General features: G+C 43.6%; 1 protein-coding gene across 4 annotated transcripts in view; it reads left to right on the top strand.

The window, feature by feature from the left end:
• Positions 1-23,439, top strand: part of wnt5b (wingless-type MMTV integration site family, member 5b) — an 83,827-nt gene that overhangs the window by 25,432 nt on the left and 34,956 nt on the right. For 3 of the 4 annotated variants that reach the window (XM_080517935.1, XM_080517936.1, XM_080517937.1), the window contains 2 exons: positions 4,553-4,644; positions 19,780-19,835. The gene's annotated coding sequence lies outside the window, so the exon portion shown is untranslated. The remainder of the gene's footprint in view (positions 1-4,552; positions 4,645-19,779; positions 19,836-23,439) is intronic. The other variant, XM_080517938.1, reaches the window with a different exon arrangement.

Below are 23,439 nucleotides of genomic sequence, written 5' to 3'. Positions count from 1 at the left end.
ACTGAAGAACCATGATGTCCAGATGTAATCAGTAGGAATCCTTTGCAATGTTAAAATGGAATGAGGATAAGCGATTGGTTCAAGGTGCGAGACAGAATAAACCTGCTGTGGTTTCAATTCCCACTCCTCATAAGCAGCTTTTTAACGGGGCTCCGCGTCGCCACATTCAAGGGTTTGTACCTTTTCCGGTCTCCAGTTGGAGAACTTTCCACATCACATTGCCAAACGAACATGGGAGACTTCTAGCTTCGTTCTTCTGTGTTTATGTCATGGTGATCAAGGGGCTCAACAGGCCTCCCTTTCACATAGCGTCTACTTCATCTGAGGTTTTGGCTGTTCTCCAAATGTAGGCAATAAATCCATGATTATCTCACTAACGGTGAATTTGAAGACCCACTGGTTAAATGTTCCACTTTCAACAAGTGCCTTTTCCATGTGTCCAGCAGCCCGGCTAGCTCAGTCGGTAGAGCATGAGACTCTTAATCTCAGGGTCGTGGGTTCGAGCCCCACGTTGGGCGATGAAGCTTTTGAACTGTGGAGAATTTCATTCCCTCCCAGTCACACAAACATCTAGATAGAGCTCCTCTTCCCAAATGTAGGAAATGCTTGCGTGAATATACATGCGTTTCATTACAGTAAAGGACATGACAGGTGGGTTTTAGGTTCTGCATCACATTTAGCATGGCTACTGGATCATCTGTGTGTGTGAGCAGAAATTTGTTGTTGTGGACGGGGCTTAGAGTGATGTCAACAGCTGCCATCAGTGTGTGTGTGTGTGTGTGTGCGTGCGCGAGACAGTCTGGAGACACTGTAACATCTTCAGCTGTCGCTTAAGTAATAAAAGAGCCATTATAACTGGCTCAGTGTTTTATTTCTTTGTCGTTCATTTCCCTACTTATCAATACTTTTTCACTCAACAGCTGCATTTCACACTCTCATATTCCATTCATTTTGTTTCTATAATTCAAGAAATGATCCAAGTTCATGAAAATTTCCTCGTGGTCCCCCCCCCTCCCCCTTCCTGTTTCTACAGTAATCACACAAGTCAGTTCCACACTGATTCAGCTGCTTATGAATTCCCTTTCTGTGTCTCCCCCTCGCTTTGTGCTGCGGTGCCTGAAGGTCTAACCTCCAGTTGAACTCCCATAACGCTGTGTGTGTGTGTGTGTGTGTGTGCGTGTGTGTGTGTGTGTGTGTGTGTTAAGTCTCACCTCTGGCCTTCGGTGACTACCTGTCTGAACTTATAGTTCCTATCTATCTATCTATCTATCTATCTATCTATCTATCTATCTATCTATCTAGCGAGCATTTTTTGTTTGGGAGACCCTGTTGCCCAAAGCCGGATGTAAGGGTCATTAAAAGAGAAGCTGTGTGTGTGTGTGTGTGTGTGTGTGTGTGTGTGTGTGTGTGTGTGTGTGTGTGTGTGTGTGCGTGTGTGTGCGTGTGTGTGCGTGTGTGTGCGTGTGTGTGTGTGTGTGTGTGTGTGTGTGTGTGTGTGCGCGCGTGCACACTGAAAACGAGGGCATTGGCCCTTCCTCCTCTGTCTGAAAAGGAAATACCAAATTACTGAGGGCCTCTCTCTCCTTCTCTCACTTTTTCTTTCCGTCTCCCTCTCTTCCTCTCTCATCAGCGCCTCATACAGTCCTTTCAACAGTTTTGTAGAAAACGAATGAGAGACTTTTTAAATTTAGGTATAGGTGAGGGCGGGAGCGAAATATGTGGTAAACTTACCTTTTGTGACGTTGTGAAAATAGAACTCTTCGTCTCTGTTTGACAAAAAATAACAGGTTTAACTTGAAAATGCATCAACAGGAAGATGACGTCCTTCTCAAGAAAAGTTAAAAGCCTAATCAACAACAGACGGGTAAAATATATGGAATCATAAATATCCAAAACAAGAAAATTACTTTTTCCTTTTACCGATTTAAATTTTAATTTGTGTGCTCAATAAGTCCATCTATTTTACTTATGAATATAGTCTGATCAATAATTTTTCTGGGACACACAGCAGCCCGGCTAGCTCAGTCGGTAGAGCATGAGACTCTTAATCTCAGGGTCGTGGGTTCGAGCCCCACGTTGGGCGACTAGCCTTTTGTTCAGTTAATTCCTTTAGTTCCTGCTCACTTAATACAGTTAACATGAAAAACTGCAAAATTGTAAAAATTGTTGACGTCTCCTCTCTAACAATTTATGCTTGCAAAAGAAAAATATTAATCAGGAAGTCTTCTGGACATAAGTGATGGAATTTTACACTTTTACTTTGAGGTTCAGCTCAAACTCGAAACTATGTTGACCGATCATCACTACACTACTCAAACACTCACTATATAGTTCTTAATTTATACCACTATGAATGGTTTATATCAGTATTTTTGATTGTTCTGTGGAAAAATGAATGCACTAAAGTATAATAATATCATTGCTAAAGATGACCCTTGAAACACTGCATGGTTTTCTAATTGAATGTTTATCGAATTTTCAATATGTTATGTTGAAAATTCATGTTACAATTACAGCTTGACAACGACGTCTCATGCTGTTCACCGGTCGACTGATTTCAGTTGTTGATGTTAACGTCCCAACCGTTTTGTGAGGAGTGTCAATATTTGTGTGCGTGAGGACAATCTGCACTCCATGACCACATAAACTCATACTCGATGATGAAGAGCAGCACTGGACACAAAAGAAACGAAGAAATAGGAAGCAGACGAGGCAAAAAAATAAATAAAAAATTGTGTGTGTGTGTGTGTGTGTGTGCTGGAGGTGTGCCAGGGAGCCTGCCAGCGAGCCAGGCTGAGCTGGAGGGCCCCTGCTGGGGGTGGAGGGTTCAGGCGAGCCCCCTGCCTCCACCGGCCTACTGGAGCATGCTGGGAAAGAGAGGAGGGAGGGAGGGAGTGAGGAGGGAAAGAGTGCAAGGGGGAAGGGGTGATTTGGAGTGGAGGGAGAGAGAAAGAGAAACCCCGGGAGAAAGCAGAGGGAAAGGAGGGATGGAGGGCAGACAGACAGCCATGGGCGAGGGAGGGGAGGACGAGATGATGTTGATGCAGAAAGAGAGGTGGAGAAGGTAAACCCGGAGCTGGAATGTGAGAGGAATGCAAGGAATGGAGGAGAGAGAGAGAGCAAGAGAGAGAGAGAGCGAGAGAGAGAGAGATATCATGGAGGTGCTGCAAAACACTTCTCTAATATATTCCCTCCCTTTCACTTTCACCACTCCTCTGTCAGCACGACAGACCCAGACGTCTAAAGCGACTTTTCCACCACACACTTGCACATAATGTTGTTCAGGACAGATTTTCTTCATATTTGGAGGCATTCATTTACATTATGCAAGCAACAAACCATGTGAAGAGCAGGCCACATTGTTCATTTTAAGCAAGTGGCTCTAAACCGTTTGGTGAATACGGTTGGAATTTGGGTTTCACAGTTGACAGTGTTTAATGAGCAAACAGATATGAGAATGAGTCTCTATTGGGAAGAGTGGAAACTGCCTACCTCGAATTGGGCTGCCGAGTGAATAAGGTTAAGCTTTTCCAGTGAATACCTGCCTGCAGAGAGTGTGTCTCTGCATGTGTGTGTGTGTGTGTGCACTTATTATTATGTGTAACACCCATGTCGTGGGGACATGAATAGGTTCATACAGTGGGGTCTTTCCACAAAACTTTCTTCTCTTTTGGGGGGATCTGTTTACATGACACTGACTCTAAAGGTGGGAGCGATTCCCTCCTGCAGTGTCACTGCGCACCCCCCCCCCCCCCCCCCCATGGTAAATAGTTCCTTGTGCTCATGCGCCAGTAAATAAACATGGCGGCCCCCGTAGTGGTATGACTATTTGTTGCTATTCTCGTTTTATCGTCCATCTCAGTAGAGATGAGAGCATCCGATTCCTTGTCAGTTTATACGAATGTCGGGTTCCCTTGATTTTGTTCACGTATTGTTCTCTGCACATGCGTCAGTCTGGTTTCATTACTAAAACAAACAGCGCCCTCCCATGGCCCGGCATAGTAGCTACATCACTGTCAGTGTGTCGGCAATAAACACTTTATTAACGGATTAGGTGTCATATGAAATGTTATTGTGTAAACTGGGCCTAAGTTTTCACTTAAATTATTGGGCTGAGTTGCACTTTTGAATATGCAGCACATTTCAGTGGAATACAGTTTTTATTTGAACAGTAAATAAAACAAAAATAGTGAATAATGGGCAACTCTTAAATAACATGGTGATAATGTACACTAAATAAAAACACTGATCTCATCTGAATTGAACCTACTGTCTTTGAGTTTAAACTTAAACAATTTCCCAATTTGTATTACAGTTAATGTAAAATAAACTTTTTAAATATAGTTTATTAGTTCATTTGAGGCTCATTTCAACAATACTTTCACACTACAAGGATATAAACATTAGACGGTCTGCAGGAAGTCAGAATGCAAGAGACACAAATTGACTTGGAGCATGTGGTTATTGTTTTTTTTTTTTTATTATTCTTTGTACCTTTTCATATCAGATTTTTTTTTTCTCTCTTCCCCCTCTCTTGTTGATTTATGTTCAGGTTTTGGCATCACTGCGGAGTCGTATTGCCAGAGCCTCTAAGCACAGCAGGAAATCTCTGTTTCTTCCTCTGACGGTCTCTCCGGGGGATTGGTGAGACATTCTCTTATTTGTCCTTTTTTTTATCTGTGTATGTAGCCGTTTTGTGTGTTATACCTAGATTTCTGTGTGTGTGTGTGTGTGTGTGTGTGTGTGAGTGTGTGTGTGTGTGTGTGTGTGTGTGTGTGTGTGTGTGTGTGTGTGTGTGTGTGTGTGTGTGTGTGTTACATGCGTCGCAATGTCAAAACAAGCACCCCACCAAACCCACTCCCCTTCATGTCTCCAATCAGCTCATCTTCTCATCACAAGAGCAAAGAATAAGAGGAATAAGAGGGATGGAAACCGAGAGGAGGGTGAGGAAAGGAGAGGATGTGAGGAGTGAGGATGAAGGAGCAAGGAGAGTTGAAGGAGGAGGAGGAGGAGGAAACAAAGGAAGAGGGTATAAGCACCAGGATTTGGGGAGGGGACAAGAGATAGTAATGAGAGATGGGGAGGAGGTGAGGGGGAGGTGAAGAGTGTCACATATACACATGTATGAGAGGAAAAGAGAGGAGGAGGAGGAGGGGGGGGGGGTTAGAGAGGGGAGGTCACCGAGGTAGAGTAGCACTGTATGTGGTGACAGGACAGTGTTACCACAAAAATCAATAGGCCTGTCTGCATGCTGCGCGCGCGTGTGTGTGTGTGTGTGTGTGTGTGTGTGTGTGTGTGTGTGTGTGTGTGTGTGTGTGTGTGTGTGTGTGTGTGTGTGTGTGTGTGTGTGTGTGTGTGTGTGTGTGTGCGCGCACATGGCCACCGAGCCTCGGCTTTAATTGAAGTCTTGTGTCAGTGCCGTCGTAACACGGGATGTTCAGTGGCAGTATTATCATACTTTCATGTCTGCAACACATCCGCCCACTTTACTCCTCCTCTCCTTTTCATCTTTTCCTCCTCTGGGTTTTGTCCTCCTCTCATATTAAGGACGAGATTTTAAAAAAAAGAGTCAACTCTTAAAACAACCATTATCCAACACAAATATTCATAGTCGCTGTATTTTTCTATTATTCTTGAATGTTAAATGAGGTGAAGCTGAAAGCGTGCAGAGCTTCAATTGTCTAAGAAGTGTTTTTGTTTTTATCTTCATTGGTCTTGAAGGGAAAAGACATTTAAATTCAGTTTGCAGACGACATCCTTTACCTGTTTTCACTTATTTAACAGTAACTAAAGTACTGCGCAATATTAGTCACATTCACCAACACACTGATTGCGGTTCAGAGTTTCACTCAAGGACATTTTGACACAGCCGGGATTGATAATAAGAATAAGAATAATCGTCTTTGCATTTTGTGGATGTTGGGGTTTGCTCTCGGTACGCTCGTTTCTTCCCACAAATGTACATTTGGGGTCAATCTGTGACTCTAAAATTGCCCATCAGTGTGTTTGGTAACGTCCATCTCTGCTCTGGGATGGCAGGGCACACTCTGATATTAAACAAGTAATATTGTTATTTTATGACATAAAATAACAATAGATAGACGGCATATGCAGTTTCTGCAATAGATTGATCACGTCTGAGAGGTCAATCAGAACGTGTTCTCTGTTTAATGTTATGAAGCATAACGTGCTCACCGTACCTCTGACTGGAAACTTTGTTCAGATCAAATCAAATCCACTTTGTTGGAAAAAGTCAAAAGTCATTCACCTGCAGACTGTGATCACGGCTGGATTCCACATCATGACCGTGGCCATCAGTTGGAGTCTGTCCTCATTGTAGCATGCATTCTTTGTTTTATCAACTAATTGTGGATGTTTCTAGGTATGGGTAGTCAGGGTATGGGTTGGATTGAACCGAGTCAAGGTTACAGATGATTCTAAAGTCAGTGAAGAACTATAATGTGGCTCAATGCAATCCTACCCAGAAGGCATGGAAACATAACTTGTGTGTGTGTGTATGTGTGTGTTTTTGTCAGTTAAGGGGACCGAATCTGCCTTGTTTGGGACAAAATATTGTGATTTAGTCTGAATATACTGTAGGTTTTGCATATTTTTGACAGGGTCAATTCGTTGTTTTAGAAAAATGATATGAGGATCTATGGGAACTATATGGGCTATAAGCAGTGTGTGTGTGTGTGTGTGTGTGTGTGTGTGTGTGTGTGTGTGTGTGTGTGTGTGTGTGTGTGTGTGTGTGTGTGTGTGTGTGTGTGTGTGTGTGTGTGTGTGTGTGTGTGTGTGCGCGTGTGTGCTTGTGTGTGTGTGTGTGCAAAATATGGGTGTATTTGTCAGAGAGGCCCTGGAGAGACAGTTTTTTTCCAACAACAAAGACAAGGAAGTAAAGAAGGGGGAATTTTTATGTAACATTTATTCATAACATATACCCTTCATATAACATTGATACCATAGCAATATACTCTAAAACATAAATTGGAATAGGGAAGTTAAGATGACGAGCGTGTGCTGGCCTAGAAGGGATTCTGTCATAGAAACCTCCGGTCGTACCCTTCCCTTGCCATCACTTGCTTTTCAAAATTTTCGCCCCCCTCCGTTGCCCTTTTTCCTCTCTCATCATGCTCTCTGCCATCCATCTCTCAGCTTCTCTTTCACGGACTGACTCCCCCTCTTTTCTCCCGGCCTGACACACACACGCACACACAAACACACACACGACGGCTTGCTGACACTTAAACTAAATGCACTCACACACACACCCTATTCCCTTACTCCCTCTCCTCACCACCCACACAGAAACCAGGACACATACAGGCCACAAAATCACACACACACACGCACACGCACACACACACACACAGAGTACTTTCAGCACTTTCTTCTTTACCATACTCAGCAAGATCAGATGTCAAGTCAACTGACACAACACACACAGAGGCTGTATTTTTCTTTTCACCACGCTCTGTTTCCTCCTCCCTCTTATAGAATATATGCATTTTTTAAAGCCTTCCTACATACACGTACAGCAGAGTTTGATTGCCATTTAGGAGAGATGGACTGGATCGGCAGCAAAAAAAAAAAAGAGGAAGGATTGATGGGTTAAAAAAAAAGATGGGTCAAGGCAACAGTTTTCGGAAATGTAGACATGATAGTCCAACCTTTAGCTACACACATAACACAAGCAAAGTGGAGCTATTAGAGCGTACACACAACACACAAATGACTTTGTATGCAACACACACACACACACACACACACACACACACACACACACACATACACACACACACACACACACACACACACACACACACACACACACACACACACACACACACACACACACACAGTAAGCCAGACATGAATAAATGATTTTCATGCCCTGACAAAACCACCACGAGCAACGCCGCTCTCGCCTACATGCGCTCGGCGTGTTTCTGCACGCTGGCAACAAACCCAGCATACAACACACGCACACACACACACACACACACACGTGCATGCGCACACACACACATATGCACGCACACAAAACATCGAATGAACTTACATGCATGTTGACACGGACACACATACAGAAACACGCGCTCGTTCAGATTCCTGAGAGGTGTTCTGACACTCGTACATAGACAGTACAAGACATAGAGCCGGACAGCAGCTCGTCTTCGTGTCGATGAATCTCGATGGCTTCAACTTGGTAATGAATACATTTTCATCTTCGGCATATATTATTTAGGGGGAATTATGTCCCAGTTTCTCAAAGATTTGCACACAGACAATGTGGAATTTTTAATTTTTTTTTTCCCCACGACGACACACGCCAAGAAACCATGCTGAAGAATGTTAAAGATAATCACACTATTCTTCCAAATTGTCCGTATCTGGTTAATCAAAACATAGACCTCACTGTAGAAGTTAAACAAAACTTTAAATTAATGACACAAACTGTCTGCAGAATAATTTTCTCTTCACACTGCAACTTCCCTCCCTGCCGCTGCTGAGCACTCATGCCTTTCCTGGCCACTGAAATACTATAAACGAGATTTGGGCGACATTAAAGTTGTATTTCATCCCTAAATAAATTGGTTTAGACACACAGTCTTAACTATTCATCTGTTTCGGTCTCACAAAGAAGAAACCCACCTATTTAGCACAGCTCTGTTTCACATTTATCGCTGCGCCGCAATCCGCATTGATGCCCTTGTGCAGCAGTCGCAGCTGAAGTGCCTTGCTCAAGGGCAAAGCGACAGTGGCTGGCAAGAGAACGGAGAGTGGTTTTCATTCATCCGCTCGGCAGCCTTCCAGTGAAAACCACACAGCTTTCACCTTTAGGCAACCGCTGCCCCTGATATATATTTAAGTGCAGGCTGCCTTCAGCGAAACACACGCACGTGCACACACACACACACACACACACACACACACACACACATAGGGCAACACGGCCACACACCATGTGTACAAGCCAGATTTGGCTCCGTCCTCATGTCTGCCATACGGTTGATTCCTCCCTGCTGTGCACACCCTGCAGGCCAAATACACAGCACTCGTGTGTGTGTGTGTATGTGTGTGAGGGGGGGGGGGTGTAAAAAAAAAAAAGGAAAGAACTGAGTCAGACCAGGCGGGAGGACAAATATATATTTTACCAGGAAGAAACATTATAAATGAAGTATTTTGCACTTATAGCGTGACGTTTCCCTCTATGACCCGTCTGTTTCTGGTCGTGTCTGAACAATGACTTGTTTGCACAAGAGAATCATTTTAAATGAACCGTACTCCATGCAGCTATGATGTACATAATATTTAAAAAAAAAAGAAAAAGAAAAAAGATTGTGACGATGCCATACGATCGCGCAACAGAAGGCACTGAAGTGGAAGGCACACCTTTTAATCTCAAATGATGCCTTGGAGTCGCACTATGTTGGTGTTTTTGTTTTGTTTGTTTTTTTTCTTTAAACCCTCGAAAAGCTTCTCCAAGATAAGACTTGCTCAGACACAGTCTGCAGGGGAGCAGAAAGGTGAAAGAACCAGATGCCTCAGCGAGACTCCACCAAATACGAGTACAGACAACACACAAACATAGATGTTTGCTTCTTTCTTTTTTTCTTCATTTCTAACCTGTAATCATGTTTGTGTTGTTGAGTTGCTTTTTTTCTGTGTGATCATTGCACTCGGCACTTAAGTCTTATAAGCTGGTGATAATTGTAACTGGAAATATGAATATCTGATGAGTCAGTCAGCTGTGGTGAAACAATACAAAAGTATGGAAGAAACAAGAATCATTCGGAAGTGAAAAAAATATGTCTAGAAAGAAAAAAAAAACCATTTTCAGACCAGAAGCAACAAAGAACAAATGCTTCTTCTGATTTAAAATATATCCTGTTTTTTTTGCATGCTTGACAAAGTTTTGCTTCAATAATATTAATGTAGTTGGACAAAATGCTATTGTGGTTAGTACTCTTGCCCGGGGGGGGGGGGGGGGGGGGGGGGGGGGGGGGGGGTGGATACTATGCAGGCACAGAGAGAATATGCAAACACAAGCCCATATATTCCTTTTGTAAGCGTAAGAGTGGTAACTACTGCACTGCAGCAATTTTGCCATTTTAATTAGATTATCTTCGACACGTGGATCAGTGGCCTTCATCTCTGAACCTGGACACGTGTTTTGGACGTCACTCTGCTTCAATACACTAGAATCTAATAATGACGTCGTCGTCAAGCACCTGAAAGCCCAATAAGGAGGTTCTCCATTCTAACGGAGACAGCTCTTAAACTTGCTCGTTTAACCCGAGCGTTCACACGAGAGGGGCGGAGTTTTCGGCATCTGACCAATCACACACATGAGAAACATCGCGGAGCAGCCGCCAGGCGAGGAGCGACACTGTTGCCGCAGCCAAAGCCGGAAGAATCCCAACTCCTTAATGCCTGATATCGTTGAGATGATACAATATTGGTTGACTTGAAGAGCAACAGTGATCAAATGAATAGAAAGAGCTTTCAAACTATTTACCTTCACCCCACTTTGAATGTGTTTCTATTGTTCTGTTGCTACACAGGTGTTGGCACTTACGCCGAGAGGGAGAATGTCTGTGTTTTTTGTCTCCTGCTTTACAGAACCGATCACTCCACTGAGGAACGGGAATCGGAGAAATTCATATGAGCGCACGCCGTTTTCGGAGGTTAAACTCCATACTGTTTCTGAATCAATTACGTGTGAAGAATCCGCTGAAACGAAACAAACATTTTATGACCGTACAAGCCTGACAGCACACACTGTCGGTGAAGCCCTCTGCTTAATATTTAGAACACATTGCACATCCACTGTTCACCCTGCTGTCTGCTCCTGCATCCTTTTTCAAGTGCATCAGGGACACGAGCCAGCTTATTGTAGGAGGCTGCGGCTGAACCAAGGTTGTGTTTGTTAGCATGTTTTCCACTGACTGAGAAATAGAGGTTTATGTTCTGACATCTTGAAAGCTTTTTTTTTTTTCCCCCACTTTATTCGTCCAAGTGTGGACATTTAATACGTCGGGAGTCATATATCATGCATCAAGCATACGTTTGAATAACGGCTCAGTGCAGAAATGACACGCAGCCAGGTAAAATCATAAAGATATATATATATATATATGCAGATCCTTGTGTAGACAAAAAGCTGAAATGGGGAGAGGGTGCAAAATTAAGATGCTAAGACACAAATCTAGAGGAGAGAGTGAAAAAAAAAAAAAGAATGAGGGTGGATAGACAGCAGTCTCAGTGAACCTGCATAGACAAGCTCAGTCAAGCTGCTTTGGTGAGAGAGAGCGAGAGAAAGCAAGGATGTTTTGACAGCTCGGAGCCATCACAGCAGCAGAAGGCAGCCTGTGTGCGCGTGCATGCGCGTGTGTGTGTGTGTGTGTGTGTGTGTGTGTGTGTGCGTGTCTGTGTGTGTCTCTGTGGGTGCAGGTGTTTGTGTGTGTGTGTGTGTGTGTGTGTGTGTGTGCACACGGTGTCGTGTGTGTGTGTGTGTGTTTACACGCACACAAAAGACTGAAGGCAGAGACAGACAGTGATGTTTCTTCTGATTCAGAGACAAAGATGGAAAAAAGAAAAGTCTAGCAGAGAATGTGGATGAAGGACAAACCAAGCAAAAAAAGAAAAAAAAAAGATGTCAGATAGTGTTTGTGCGTGTGGTGAATTTATCGAAGGGGCCTATATATACTGATGAGCGTCGGTAAACCTGCCGCCAGGTTCCAACGGTGCTTCATCATGGTCACGGCGAGCAAAAGCCTTCATCAGAGGGACGATGATGAGGAACAAACTGTGTCGCAGATGCATTTGCATTCCCGTCTTTGACACCTCCGATACACACTTTTCTTTATCCGCGTCGCCCGTCTTCACCTTCCCGCACGGTCACGCCGGGATCTGCCCTCGACAAACAAGCTCCTCTGCAGCTGTTGCTAAACAGCTCCGGAGCAGTTGGAGGTGAGATGTTTTGCTCAAGGGCACCTTGCCTTGCCTGCAGTTTGTTTTAGTTTTTTTTGGGGGGGGTGGTTCCCACCTCTCTCCTCCTTTTATCCGAAAAAGTGGAGACCATTACTAATTCACCTCACCTGCACTTTCAAAGTCCACCTAAGGACCGGCACTGTTGACCCTCCAGTCACAAACCTGCTCCTTTCAGTTGCTGCCTGGAGGCGAGAGCCGCGGCGGTTCAGTCCGTTTGCTTGTTTTGCCTCATGATGAAACGCAGCGCAGGAAAGTCAGAATATCACGCGGCACAAATCTCAACATATCCACATATTTATAGATTTTTTTTAATAAGAGCCCCTTAAAGTGGCGGGGACATTTTCCAGCCATGATACAGTAAAAGCCACACATACCCAAGTCAAGGACAAGACCTTTTAACTCAAACATTAATGACAGCAGCAATAAAGCGACATTTACTGTATTTTTTGGACTATTGAGCACACCTGAATATAAGCCGCACCCACCAAGTTTAAAAATATAAATACAAACAAAAAGAAAGGTCGGAGTTACGTGATGCACCTGAACGCATCACCCATGCAGTGGCGGGATGAAGCTAATGATGAAGTTAATCCGTAAAATCCATAAATTAGCCGCGTCATTGTTTAAGCCGCAGGGTTTAAAGCTTATTCTCTCTTTTATGACAATGGCTGTGGTGGTGTGAAGAAAAGGAGCCAAATATTTCCATCGGCTGAAGGAATAAAACGTCACTTTTTTTTTCTTTTGCAACAAGATTCAAGTAGTGAGTTGAGTGGTGGATCGTTTGGAGTTAGGGCTGGAAGTTACAAAATAAATCGATAATAATGTCACAACTCAGGTCAACCACAGTCTGAATTCATATCCAAACCCTGAGATTATCATTACTGTGGTCAACAACTTTATTGGTTTGACTGAGACAAATACCTTAGCAACGTTACAGCAGATTCCAATTGTTGGTCAGCCGTCATTATTTTCACTGAATACATGCCTTGTGATGTAGATCTTAAGGGTTTGAGGCTGAATGTCCTTTGTGATTCTGGCAACTGATCAACCATCACAATGGTCCACTGGCTCTTCACTGGTCAACTGTTAACCTCGACCCAGCAGGGTGCAGCAGAAGGAGGATCCCAAACCTTTTTCTCCCTGATCCCTTCAGACAGTTGATGCTCACTTCAGTAGACGTCAGTCCTCTTCTGGCACCCAATAAAATCTGTCTTTTGCTTTTACACGAGAAGAGAAGCAAGTAGTTATTAAATTTCTTTCAAAGGAATCGGCTCATCATGTTGGATTCCGTGAATGTGCTTGATGCATCTAACATACCCACAGTTTTCTTTCAAATGTGGTTGAAATGTTGTTTTAAACTCTACTAAAGTTACATATTGAACCTTTAAACCTGCAGTAGCTGGCATTTCATGATCCTAAAAGTTTAATATTCTTTATTCCGTGAGTGGTTTTTAGTAGTTTCCCTGCTGCCGTTATCCGCAGCATGTCACATATCTTGCATGCCTGTTGAATAATATGCAGATGATATTATTATCTTCTGACAAAAGCGAAGACAAAATGCAGCCACTGTCAGCTCTGCTGTCTGTTTCTGTGCTACGTTAAAGCACGCAAGACAACACTCCTGTGTATTGACTTTATTATGGCCTGAATATACATTTTCATACTGAAGATCATGCCGATAATGGTGAAACAATACGACACACTCCTGAAAGACAACGAGGGGACAAAGGGAGCTGAGAGGAAGAACAGACCCCCGGCTTTCCACCGCATCCAGGCCGCTAACTAATCTGGAACATCGAAAGCGTATAGCGTTACATACGGCAGTTGAAGGAGATTCAAACAATCTGCAGACGCCAAGCTTTATCAGGTTTGTACAAGACCTTGAGCTTTTCACTGACAGTCTGTCTCCTACATGCTCATTGTTTCTGCTGCCTGTTTGCCAGACAACCAAATGCACATGAGCAAACAGGCAGAGTGAGTGTCTGCTGTTTGACAAGCGTGTGTGTGAGTGCGTGTGTGTGTATGTGTGTGTGTATGTGTCAAAGAGAAGATGGTCGTCCTTTAAGAAGCCAAATGTTAGAACGAGTGTATGCGTGTGCGTGAGTGTGCGTGTGTGTTAACAATGTACCCTCATGTCCCCTGTGTCAAAACCCGGCTAGATCTAGTGAACCATGCTGTGTGTGTGTGTGTGTGTGTGTGTGTGTGTGTGTGTGTGTGTGTGTGTGTGTGTGTGTGTGTGTGTGTGTGTGTGTGTGTGTGTGTGTGTGTGTGTGTGTGTGTGTGTGTGTGTGTGTGTGTGTGTGTGTGTGTGTGTGCGCGCGCGTGTGTGCGCCAGGCCAGATCAATACTAACTAATCAATAGGAGAAGACAGCTAGAAGGACCTTGGGGACGGCAGATACACACCTGGTGTACACACACACACACACACACACACACACACACACACACACACACACACACACACTCACACACACACACACACACACACACACACACACACACACACACACACACACACACACACACACACACACACACACACACACACACACACACACACACACAGAACCTCTTTGTATTCCACACTCAGTTTCTCTCTTTATCTTCTTCAGTCCACCTCCCGTGTCCCTTTCTCACTTTATTTCTCTATTTGTCTCCTTAAAATGTTCTTCCTTGCACAAACACACTAATTGTTCGACGCTTTTCTTTCTCGCAAAGTTAAAGCTATAATCATATATGTCACTGCCTAATTTTCTTTCTCTCTCCTTTTATCTGAAGTTTGTTTGCTTTGCAGACACAAAGAAAGCGATTATTGAAACGTGAAGGCTGGAGTTTCATCAGGGACGGGCTTTTTGTTAACCCCCATTGGGGAATCAGATACGAAAAAAAAAGAAAAAACCCCAAAGAGAATCAATGCTGACTTTTTGAACAAGAATCAGTGAACCACGCTGTGCTTGAGTGGCAAACAAACCTGGCCCCGGCAGCTTTTTTCCCCCCCCAAGTCCGATCACATCTGTGGAAGCAGCGGTGGAGGGAGTGGAGATCTGTGCCGCTCCACAGCGGCTGCAATTCACCTGCTGCGACACATCTGAGTCCAGCCCTCAGTGCAACCAGTCTGCATGGCCGAAAAACATGTCAGAAACTCTGCGGTTTTCTTACATTATAAAGAAGCGATTTGGAGTTTACATGGTTGGAACTCACCTTTTTTTTATTATTATTATTATTCTTCAAGGTCAGTTTGAAGTTAGAAAATAAATATTTTAAATGTTTGTTTTTTTAATTATATCTTCCATCTGTGCAGGTTAAAACTGGTTTCACAAAGGTTATCTGTGTGAACAAGACAGTTGGATCACGTTGGTGTTTTTCTTCTCTTGTTAAAGTCCTCGCAGTTTATTTTGCTGGGTTTTTTTTATTATCTTGAGTTATGTCTCTGCACAGTTTTCACCTTGAGGTTCTTTACTATATGTCTGCATATGGCAGGTCTGAAAATGTCTCACAGAGAACTGAATGATCTTGATGAATATGTGGACGATTTGACGTTTAGACCTTTGCTTTTTATTTGCCTCCTGAAAAAATCATAATGCTTTTTGAAATCCTGGACATTCCAAAAAAAAAAAAAAAAGATGAATGTGAGTTTAAATAGTTCATCAAGTGAAATATTTCAAGCCTATACATCATATGAATTCTTTTAATATAGTTTAGATTAGAATTGGCTTTTGAAACTCCATCTTCTTTACTGTTTTGTCGTTTTCAAAATAAAGTAGATGGATCATTGATGCACATAGACTGTAATCCAACATGAGGCCCAAAACACAGACAAAGTCATCTGAAAAGAAAAGGCTCTAAATGAGATGCTGAGTCAAGGCATGTAGAATAAATCTAGTACGAAAGATCTTTTATCATCTACCTTCATACATCCATGTGCTCACTGCATTGAATTGAGCATTCCTCCATCGGAGGACACCATTCTGAATGAACATGCTGGACAAAATAACGAGAAGAAGAAGAAGAACATACCCGTCGAACAACTCATAAAGGCTTAAAACAAACAAAGTATAACACTAGGATTGTGACAGTGAGTGTATATGAATCAAGACCAACCAGAAATCAAGCCTTTATGCTTTTTATACAGGTATGAAATGAGCTTTTTGCCAAATTCCGAGAATGACAGGCTGGTTATCGGCAGGCACGCCACAGCTCTGCCGACACGCCGGGTCTGAGGCACTTTCAGCTAAATTCACTCAACATGCAAATTGAAACTGTAATTCATTTACGCAGAGATAAGAGCGCTACTCAGTCTCAATAAAGCCTTTTTTTTTGTACTGAATATTAAATAACTGTTTGATGGAGATTATCTGGCCGTTTGAATGTCCACTTCCTGGGTTAATTGAATTGAACGGGAAGTGAACCGTACTTGTGAATCAGACCTGCTCACTACTTTGTTCACTTCAGCCGTTGCGTTTAATTGCAGGTCCTCACAAAGTAGATTTGGCTTTAATGGCCAAAGTTGGAATAGAGTGCACTAACTTATGTAAAAAAAAAAAAAAAGCCTGGTGAGCCGCGTTACGTCGGCATGATCCCCGAATGATCCAGAGAGCTTCATGTGATGTCACGGTGATTCTACTTCCTGAGCGGTTTGAAAGAAGGAGAGATGAAAAGTCAATAGCGGAGAGTCCGTTCGACTTCCATCGGTATCCGAGTGGTGATTCTCAGCTTTAGGTGCTTAAAAATCCTGTTGTTTCACTCTGAGTTAGACTTTGATTTTCATGTGTCCGTCTTCGTTCAATTGCGATTTTATTATAGGACATATGAAGCATGCTGATACAGGTGATGTGTAGAACTGGGGGTCAAATCTGAATGCAGCAGAAGGAACATGCTCAGAGGTGGTAACAAGTCCGTAGTTCAACCTGCAGAAAGGGAATAAGCAAAGCGTTGTGTCGTGCAGCCTTGAGCCGCAGCGTAACACTGCGAAGGTCCCTCAGCGTAATGTTTGACCACAGTGAAATAGTGTTTTGCACAAGATTTGAGTTCTGATAGTTTTTGGGTTTTTTTCAATTTTCACTGCCATCCTCCCATGTTACAGCTTCTTTTTTTCCCCCCACAAGAGCGCCATGAAATCCAACAGTAGTTTTACATTGAAACGTACTTTGCCTTGGCATGTCTCTTTCGCTCCTCGCCTTTGTCGTTTCCAATACCTTTGTGCTCGGCAATTGGCTCTATTTGAAACCGCAGGATGTAATGTGCCAGGAAGTATATAGAACAAAATCCAGAGCAAAATCATCAGGTTGCCAAAAAAAAAAAGAACCTTGTGAAAGTTAACGGTGATTGGGGAAACAATTTCCAACAATACATCTGACCAGTCTACCTTGACAACATTTTACATTGTAAAAGTGTTGGAACGGCTTTGCGTTTTGCTTTGTTCCGTTATGAGGTTTACTGGCAAAAATCACGAGTGTGAATTGGCACCATGAACTGGATTGAAGTATTTCCTCTACAACAAAAACACAAACGCTGAAACCCAAACTCCTGTGAATATGTTTTGGGTATTTTTTTTTTTTTTGTTTGTTTGTTTTTAGCTGGAGGTGGACCAACGCTGGACTTTCTTCCACTATTGCTGTGCTATGAAGTCTCCAAACCTCTCTCCCCGGAAAAAAAAAGAGAAAAAGGCTTTAAAATTCACTTGTTAACATGTTGAAATCTGTTGCAAGGCTCAGTGTTTCCTGTCAAACACATGTTTAAACCCCACTCCACAGTTGCTGCAGATTTTTTTTTTTTGTCTGCCTCCCCTCTTTGTCCATTCCCCTTGTTTGAGAAGAGTATGACAAACTTTAAACAAAATAAAGCAAGAGGGGGGGGTAAAAAAAAAAAAAAAAAAAAAAGAAAAGAAAAGAAAAAAAGTTTCTCTTTATTGATGGTTGAATGACAAGCTCCGCTGACAGCAAAGCGCGGGGAGCCGGCGGAGAGGCGAAAAACGAGTGTGTGCGCGCGCATGCATTATGCACACACGCCTTCAAGCGCACACGCGCACAGGAAGACAAGCACACACAAGCACAACCGCACCTCCCACGCTACCAAAAACACTGCCTCACCTGACAAATTAGAATGTGTGTGAGCCTGTTGGGTTTTTTTTTTTTTTTTTTCTCGACATCGCAGGTATCTGTCACATTTCTGTCAGGGCTTCACGTGGCTTCACATCCAGACAAAGAAAGCTGAAAAGAACCCTCATGTCATTCTCTCTCTCTCCTCTCTCTCCTCTCTCTCTCTCTCTCTCCCTGTCCATCGTCTCTCTCCCGTCTCTGCTGGGTTCTGTCGAACGAGGCAGGAAAAAGGGAGCAGAAGTCAGCATCACATGCTGCATAATTCTGTCTCCCACTGTAATTGCCTCGGCTTTTATTAAACATTCAGGAACAATGTTTCATGGCTTGATTCTCAAATCAAGTTTGGATTTATGAGTTGAAATTGAAGATTACACAGACGTTACATGAATGCCAGCAGATCTAAGAACGACGACCAAAGTAACATAGTGAAAATAGGATTAAAGAGACGTTTTGAGAGTTCAATTTGATTTTACAATGCTAATATTCATGTGTGGTGTTTTCTTTATGTTTCTCTCTGTGTGTGTGCAGCGTAAAGTGATGCAATCAGCAGATTAGCTCATGTCCATTCGTTTTTTTAATATAGCTTCATCCGACTAAAGGGTCACAAAGAGCTGGAGCGGGTCCCAGCTGACTGTGCGAAGGCAGGGTGTGTGCACGACATCTTGTCGGTCCATCGCATGTACAAAATTAACATGCGTCCGAATACAACGCTGTCACATTATATGGTTTAGCTGTTTTTGCTGTTCATGAACTGAATAACTGATATCATTTAAAAATGATTGATCCGATTAATATTATAATAAAAGCAAAGTGTAATTGAAATACTCTACAAAATAAATCAGACAGTTATAAAACAAAGATGACTGTGAAACACGCAGCGGGAGGGGAACAAATGTATTAGATTCATGTTTCCCCAGGAGCTAAAAGCACAACGATGTCTCTGTTCCCGTAAAGAAAGGAGTAATTGTAATCTACTGAGTTAAATTTTAAAAGAAAAAGCATTAATAATGTATCATTCAGGGGCTGGATGATGTCAATACTCTTTCTTTTGCTGTAAAACTTGGACATGTTGAAATGGAAAGAATTATTCTTGACCTTCCCCTAAATTCTTATTCTCACTTTTGTGGGGTAGAAAAAAAGAAAAGAAAAGAAAAGAAAAGAAAACGCGGCTCATTACTTTCAAAGGAATGTGAAGCAGAGGTGTGTGTGGGTGTGTGTGTGTGTGTATGTGTCCAAGTGAAAATAATTAGCTGGTCTGCTGGGCAGCCTCGTATGAGCGAGGCAGTGGCAGGATTTTTGCATAAATACTTTTAATATGTTTGTGTGTGCGCATGTGACTGTTGCGCCAACTATTGTTAAAGTTTTCTTTTTTCAGATTTGGTGTGTGTGTGTGTGTGTGTGTGTGTGTGTGTGTGTGTGTGTGTGTGTGTGTGTGTGTGTGTGTGTGTGTGTGTGTGTGTGTGTGTGTGTGTGTGTGTGTGTGTGTGTGTGTCTCCATCCAGACGGCATTTTAACATGGCCAGCCGATTTCTTGCAGCCCACAGTTAAACAGTGACTCACAGATTCCTCTCTCGGTCTCCGTCTCTTTATTCCTCCTTTCATTTTCTCATTTCTCACCACTTTCACCCGGATCGTGGCGTTTCTCCCTCGGCCTCACCGCCCCCTCTCTTTTCTCCTTCCCAGGTTTGGTGCAGACTCTGGGACAGTGAAGCTCTTCCCTCCAGTCCCTCTATAACCCAGTAAGTTATAATAACGCCACACAAAAGTCCCACTTCTCTCTCTCTCTTTTTTTTTTTTTACTCCTATCATGGTTGCTTTAGTAGTTGTTTTTTTACTGTCATGTTGGAACTAAACTCTTAGAGCCTGGTGTTAATGAGGTTGTACATCTGAAAAGCCCCATTGACTGTAATTAAGCTAATTTTATGAGGGGAAAACATGTGCAAAGTCTAGTGTCGCTGATGCTCATTAAGTTTCAGGAAGCCTTTCATTAACCAGCACTGATTGGTTCAGAATAGGAGGAAAAACAGGAGGGGCACACACACTCACTAACACACACACACACACACACACACACACACACACACACACACACACACACACACACACACACACATACACACACACACACACACACACACACACACACACACACACACACACACACACACACACACACACACACACATTCATGCAAGGTGAGATGCCTAAATCAAAAGCAATAGCAAATGTTCTTGACTGGAGCCGGAAATAGAAAGAAAAAAAAAGTTGCCTGACACACACACACACACACACACACACACACACACACACACACACACACACACACACACACACACACACACACACACACACACACACACACACACACACACGGAGGGGGGGGACTTCAAAGAGCCGTCTACTGTAGTTCAGCGACACCTCAACACCAGGTGCCGGTGAGCCCAGGGAGGAGGGAGGGTGGCTGGAGACATGGAAAAGAGGAAGGGGGGGGTTAGGAGGAGGAAAGACAATGAGAGAGAGAAGGAGGTGAAAAGATAGAGAAAGGAAAGATAACAGTATGGGGGTGAGAGGGGAGGGGGTGTAAGCAGTTGCACAGAGTGGTAAAGAAAAGGTTTCGGAATAAGTTGAGGATCAGAGAGACCGACCAGCATGTAAAAACGGGTCCAGGAAGACAGACGTGGCGGCAGACGAGAGATGGAGACACACAAGGAGCTTGTCTTCATGGGGGGGTGGGGGTGGGGAGGCATTCACACTGTGCCGCGAATATTCCCCGCTTGCTTTGTAGTAAAGAACGCCAGTTCCCCCTTTTTAACGGCGAACTCGTCCTTTCATGACGGGCAGTAAAAGACGCTCCTCGCACAGACACACAACGCCGTCCTCCCTCCGCCTGACAGGAAGTGAGGCTCGGAGCACAATGTGACGAGTCGCAGCTCAACTTTTACAAACTCGCGGGCCAAAGACACACGCCCACGCACTCACACTCACACACACAAACTCACAGTTCAAATGCAAAAGCAGCACTCTATTATGAAAAAGCGACCTACATGTGAAAACTTTGTCTAATTAAGGTGCCTGTAGGTTTTTTGAATTACCGCGCTGGGGAGCTGTCAGTCAAGCTGACAGGCAGGGAGAGAGGAAGATGCCGTCTTCACGCGAAGCCATTTGGCGCAGGCTTTGATTCCGGCTAACCTACGGCGCGGCGGTGCAACGGGTGCACCGTGAACTCTCCTCCCTGAGCACGGCAGAACCCAACCCCGTCGCCCCCCCCCCCCCCCCCCCCCCCCCCTTGCCATCCGGCTCAGGCGGTTGTGGTCGTCATCGACTCGGGGAAAGTGGCGCTAATGGCGAGGAGCGCGGTGCCAGCTTTTAGGCTCATTCTGACTTCGAGCGTTCGTCTCTGTTTGCCACGTGAACATCATGTCAGAACATTTTGTTTAATTTGTGCGTCGCTTGTTTAAGTAGACGGTGTACTAGAAGAATATAAAAGCTTTGTGCAGGCAGCACCGCCTGAAGCCAGACATATTCAGCTAAACAGACTAAAAGCGAGGGTCAGGCGGGCAGCGGCGAGGGATAATTAAGTACATCTAGTTAAGTACTACACCTGAGCACAGTTTTCAGGTACGTCTCTTTTATTATTCCCTTTTAAAGGCATTTTATACACTCGCTCCAGGGTATCGAAGGAGAATTCTGTACTTTCCAAGGCTTCGGTCACTTGAACTGATTAAGATTTGAAGCAAAGGACAAACAAGCAACTAAATGCAACTTGTTGTTTGCGATTTAACGTGTGGTTTCCAGGGTTTTCTGGCCTCTTTCTGGACACAAAAGGCAATGTGTAGTCTGGATACTGTTCAGAAGTCGGGATTTCATGAAGACTCTTATCTTTCCTCTTGACTTTGGGGCCGTCCACACCAGGAAACCGGTTAATCTCAACGTGCTGTTTGTTTTGAAGCGTGAAAACAGGTTTTTTTGAACACGGGTCCAAGAGTGGGGAAATTCTAAAACCCCGGCTCGATCATCTGTGGACGAGTTGTCCGCGGACGAGATGTCACAAGACTACGTGAAGTCACGCTGAGCATGCATGTCACCCAGGTCTGCACCAGGGTTTCCAGATGTGACTCACTGTTTTCAGCCCAAACAACGTAAAACCCACACACCTCAATAAAAACCCGCCCAAATCTCAGCCTGTGTGGGGGAATCATGTTAAAACCGTGAAGCTAATATAATGCAATAATGAACACGCCATGAACACTCAAATGCACAAAATAAGCAAGGTGAGAGAGTTTGGCTCCCCAATTGGGGGACACCGCCGTATCTGGCAACGCCGGTCAGCACGTGTAGATTCATTTTCTAGTGGTTGTCAAATAAGAGCCGACAAAGTCTAGACAACATGAGGGCAAGAAAAAGGAGGATAAGGCAAAAAGAGAGCACAGGCTTTAGCTACCTTAAACTGGATGAACCAGTCTAAAAGATGGATTCATGGATGAATAATATCCAACGGCTGGATTTACTGGATATATGTTTGCACGATTGTCACAAACTAGAATCATGACTGTGCTTCACAGTTGTAAAATTGATAGTGTTTACATTCTCAGTTGTAGTTTTCCATTGTATTGACAGCTTTTGCTGACTTACAGTGACATTATTTGATGGGTTTCTTTCATGTTTAGAAAAAGATTGGTCTTTTTTAAAAAAAAAATACAATTCAAAGTTAACCTGCATGCTATGCAATAGGATGATCTATCAATAACTGAGCCTCCTGCAGCAGAACTGCACCTTAATTCACACTCGGCTCGCTATATTCAGAATGCAAATTGAGACGGCAACTTATAGAATAATGGAGGAGTTTGTATTCGCCTCACAGATTGTTCGGGGGGGAATCGTTTCATCGGGTGAAAAAAAGAAGGGATTTTAAGTATTTAAAAATGAGAATAACTGGCGCTTCACAGGTGGTCTGCCTCACCTCCTCAAGGACTCAAAAAACACAGCGAGAGGCACAAGGAGGCAAGGTGACCCGATGTTAAAACATGACAACCTTCCTCGCTGCTGATGTGTCCTTGAGCAAGACGAGAGCTCTCCCAGTAGCTCCAGCTGTGGGGCTCTGGAGCAGAGCTCTGACCTCTGACCCCTCTGTGGTGGGTAGGGGACAAAAAGAGATTTTCCCTGTGGGGATTAATAAAGTATCACATTATCATTTGAATGCAGCTGATTGTATCTTTATCACTCCACATTTCAGGCTGCAGATCGTTTTCTAAGAAATGTGTGATATGACCTTGTCGCTTTCATAAAAAAAAAAAAAGTCTTTCCATACCAAATGTATTGGAAAACTAATGTCATTGTCCAGCT

Source organism: Blennius ocellaris, assembly GCF_963422515.1.
Source record: "Blennius ocellaris genome assembly, chromosome: 22".
NCBI classification, from domain to species: Eukaryota; Metazoa; Chordata; class Actinopteri; order Blenniiformes; family Blenniidae; genus Blennius; species Blennius ocellaris.
This window is presented reverse-complemented; position numbering and strand designations above follow the sequence as displayed.